Source organism: Scylla paramamosain, unplaced genomic scaffold (assembly GCF_035594125.1).
Source record: "Scylla paramamosain isolate STU-SP2022 unplaced genomic scaffold, ASM3559412v1 Contig117, whole genome shotgun sequence".
Taxonomy (NCBI): Eukaryota; Metazoa; Arthropoda; class Malacostraca; order Decapoda; family Portunidae; genus Scylla; species Scylla paramamosain.
Window position 1 is genome coordinate 2,501 of NW_026973782.1, and position 5,000 is coordinate 7,500.

Here is a 5,000-nt window from a genome sequence, read left to right on the forward strand (position 1 = left end):
CCCAAGAGCGAAACGAATTGCTCGGTTTTGAACCTTCTGAAGTTTAGAGAGGTTGGAGGGAGCAGAGAGAGAGAGGGCAAGAGGGCAGTAGGTTAAGAGAGGGAGAATGAAAGCTTTGTAGAGGTGAAGTTTTGTTTTTGTGCTGCTGTCGCGAAATCTTTCCAGGTTGCTCAAGGCCTTGGCGGCTATGGTTGCTTTTTGTTTTATATGTATATTGAAGTTGAGGTGCTTATCTATGGTGAGGCCAAGCACTTTGTTGTTGTTACTGATGGGGATTGGGGTGGGGATTGGATCAATTCTGTTTAGTGAGATTTGGCGGGGCTGACTTCTTTTAATGTTGAAATAAGTGACTTTTGATTTTTCGGGATGGGAGAGAATTCGCCATTTCATCTCCCACAGGCCAGTCGCCATCAGTTCCCATTGAATTTTGTCGGTTAGGAGATCTAACGACCTGGCACGGGCCAATTGCGTTACATCGTCCGCGTATTGAATAGTTAGTGAGTCATTGTGGGCTGGGAGGGGTAGGTCAGCTGTGTACATGTTAAAAAGGGTTGGGGAGAGTACGGAGCCTTGTGGGACTCCAGCCTGAGGGGTAAAAAATGACGAAAAGGTGCCCTGGTGGCGGATTCTTGTCTGTCTCTCATCCAGAAAACTACACAAGATGCGTTGTGTTAGATAAGGGAGATTGAAGTTATTACAAATTTTATATTTTAAACCGGTGTGCCAAACGGTGTCAAAAGCTTTTTTGACATCTTTTGTCACGAGTGCTGTCTTGTAATATGGCTTGTTGAAATTTAGGTAGGCTACTATGCTGTTAAGGGCGTCCTCAGTTGAGGCGTTCCTCCGGAAACCGAACTGCTGTGGTGCCAGCAATCCGTTATCTTCGAGGAACGCTCTCAATCTTAAATTGATTAGACGCTCAAAAGTTTTTCCAAGAATTTCAAGTAGGCTTATGGGGCGATAGTTTTCTGGTAAGTGAGAGTTTTTTCCGGGCTTGGCAATTAGGGTGATGTTTGAAATTTTGAAAGCCTTTGGGAAGTATCCAGAGGCGAGGCAAGCATTGAATATTTTTGTCAGGCTGGATATGATTTCTGGAGGAAGGCTCCGCACCATTGGCCAGGTGACTCCTGAGGGGCCGGGGGCTCGCCGCGGAGTGTGCCTGAGCAACCTGGCGACATCTTCCTCCTCAATGGGTGTGATGAGAGGGTGTTGTGGGTCTAGTCGTGTTAAGTGTATAATGTTATGTGGTAGTGTGTTTGCTAGGTTTTGGCGCACAATATCGGTGATATGGTGTATGTGGGCAATACTGGGCTCATGAAGAGGGAGAGGGTGTGGTTGGAAGGAGTTACGCCAGTGTGTCTGGAAGGTGTTGGTGACCTGGTCTGGGTTGGTGACCCGCGCTTCCCACAAAATCCCTTTATATATGAATCGGGTGGGCCCGACGACTCCAACCCTGCCTTGTGATTGGTCAGAAACGTCCAGTGAGGCTCATCGCCCACGCAGTCACCGCATGAAAGATGTGATCATTATTGTTAGTCTAATTCATTTTGTTCTTATTCTTATTCTTATTCTTATTCTTTCTTCCCTCATTCATAACAAATCTTGGAAAATATACAGCAGAACTGACATGTCATTTAAAATTCTAAGACAATTAGCAAGAAAGTTGTGATATTCTTATTTTTTTCATTCTTTTTATTCTATTTTTTTCTTATTCTTGTCATAATTAATATTGTTATCTTTATTATTTTCATTTTTTTTTATTATTCTTCCTTATCTTATTCTTATTTATCCTACTTTTAGAGAGATGAGGCTTGTGCGGTCACCCATCCAAGTTCTGCCCGGACCCCCTGCTTAACCTTGCTGATCCCGCCGTCAGCTGATTGGTCAAGAGCGGAGAACAAGGTGTTGGGAGGGCTTATTTCTCTTATTCTTATTCTTTCCTGTATTGTTGTTGCATTGTTGTGCTGAAAATGTTGGAAAATATGCACTAAAATTAACCCTTCATTCATAATTCTACGACAATTAGCAAGAGAGATATATTATTACTTTTTTCCCTTATTTTTGTTCTTTTTATTCTTAATCTTCTTTTTTTTATTATAGTTGTTATTGTTATTTTATTATTTTCGTTTTTCGTTCATTCTCCTCATTCTTATTGCTATTTTTTTCTATTCTCAGAGAGATGAGGCTTTTGTGGTCACCCATCCAAGTTCTTCCCGGACCCCCTGCTTAACTGCGCTGATCCCGCCGTTAGCTAATTGGCCAAGACCGGAGAACTAGGTGTTGGGAGGCCTTCTTTCTATTATTCTTATTCTTTCTTCCCCCATTCATATCGTTGTATTGGAAATGTTGGAAAATATACAAAAGAATTCACCCTTCTATGACAATTAGGAAGAAAGACATGGGATGCTTTCTTTCTTTTTTTTTATATTCCTTTATTGTAATTTTTCTTATTCTTGTTATAATAATTCTTACTGTTATCTTTATTACTTAAAATTTTCGTTCATTCTCCCTATTCTTATTCTTATTTTTTTTATTTATTTATTTTTTTTCAGACAGATGAGGCTTGTGTAGTCACCCATCCAAGTATTGCCCGAAACCCCTGCGTAATCTCGACGATTTCATTTGACAATACCTATTTACTTATTTATTTATTATTATATTTATTAAAAAAAAAAAAGAAGAAAAGAAGATGAAGAATAAGGTATGTAATCGAAATACTCTCTCTATACTGTAGCAATAGTTTAGCTGGATGTACTTGTATTGTGTCAAAAATACTTGCAATATCTGCAATTGTAACCTGCAGTGTCGGCATAATGCATAATTAAGCAATGAAAAGAAAAATTAATAAAAGAATAAATGAAAAAAAGAAAGAAAAAAAGATACAATTAACAATTAAATATATTAGCTACCCCTCTACGTTTCTTTATCACTGCAGAAAAATGGAAACATTTTAACGTAGACTTGTCAAAATTCAACTGAAATTAAGGGTTAAATAAGGATTGTCACCCCTTCCCCAGAGGATATTCATTGTCTTTTAATATATATATATATATATATATATATATATATATATATATATATATATATATATATATATATATATATATATATATATATATATATATATATATATATATATATATATATATTCTTTTTATTTAAAGTCTTATTTAGAGAGAGAGAGAGAGAGAGAGAGAGGTAACGTCCTTGAGGATAGCAGCTCGTCTACGCTCCGCTCAGTGATCAGCGTTAGAATGTAATTCCTCATTTCTTTAAAAAAAAAAAAAAAAAAAAAAAAAACAGAAACTTTATTTAGGGGGCTTGCTGGAAACAAACTACAATGGAGGAAAGAACAATATGTCTGCTATATGACCCACCCAGTTAAATTTTCAAGAAGCAAACGCAAGTTGGAAAATACGAGGAAGATAAATTTTCATTTATATACGTTTTATGGTAATTTCTGCCACGCCTTCCTCTATTCATCAAACGTCACTGACACTTATTCCCTTTATTTTTTACTTTACAGAATCTTTTGTAGGGCAAGACTCTAGAGGATATGTGCTTTCATAAATTCTATAATGCTTTGCTTATCATAGAGACATAAAAAAAAAAAATAATAATAATAAAAATAAATAAATTAATTAATTTAAAAAATCAAAATAAATAGATATATAAATTAATTAATCAATCAAATAAATTTCTATGCTTCACCTTTATAGCATTCGTATGAATGTCAAAACAAAACAAAAAATATAAATATAAATAATAATATGAAAAAAAAAAATTACTAAATATATGAAAAATAGCATTACTACTACTACTACTACTACTACTACTACTGCTACTACTACTACTATTTTTTTTTTTTTTTTTATGTAGGAAGGACACTGGCCAAGGGCAACAAAAATGTAATAAAAAAAATGCCCACTGAAATGCCAGTCCCATACAGGGGTCAAAGCAGTGGTCAAAAAATGATGAATAAGTGTCTTGAAACCTCCCTCTTGAAGGAATTCAAGTCATAGGAAGGTGGAAATACGGAAGCAGGCAGGGAGTTCCAGAGTTTACCAGAGAAAGGGATGAATGATTGAGAATACTAGTTAACTCTTGCGTTAGAGAAGTGGACAGAATAGAGGTGAGAGAAAGAAGAAAGTCTTGTGCAGCGAGGCCACGGAAGGAGGGGAGGCATGCAGTTAGCAAGATCAGAAGAGCAGTTAGCATGAAAATAGCGGTAGAAGACAGCTAGATATGCAACATTGCGGCGGTGAGAGAGAAGCTGAAGACAGTCAGTTAGAGGAGAGGAGTTGATGAGACGAAAAGCTTTTGATTCCACCCTGTCTAGAAAAGCAGTATGAGTGGAACCCCCCTCAGACATGTGAAGCATACTCCATACATGGACGGATAAGGCCCTTGTACAGAGTTAGCAGCTGGGGGGGTGAGAAAAACTGGCGGAGACGTCTCAGAACACCTAACTTCATAAAAGCTGTTTTAGCTAGAGATGAGATGTGAAGTTTCCAGTTCAGATTATAAGTAAAGGACAGACCGAGGATGTTCAATGTAGAAGAGGGGGACAGTTGAGTGTCATTGAAGAAGAGGGGATAGTTGTCTGGAAGGTTGTGTCGAGTTGATAGATGGAGGAATTGATTTTTTGAGGCATTGAACAATATCAAGTTTGTTCTGCCCCAATGAGAAATTTTAGAAAGATCAGAAGTCAGGCGTTCTGTGGCTTCCCTGCGTGATATGTTTACCTCCTGAAGGGTTGGACGTCTATGAAAAGACGTGGAAAAGTGCAGGGTGGTATCTTCAGCGTAGGAGTGGATAGGACAAGAAGTTTGGTTTAGAAGATCATTAATGAATAATAAGAAGAGAGTGGGTGACAGGACAGAACCCTGAGGAACACCACTGTTAATTGATTTAGGAGAAGAACAGTGACCGTCTACCACAGCAGCAATAGAACGGTCAAAAAGGAAACTTGAGATGAAGTAAACAGAGAGAAGGATAGA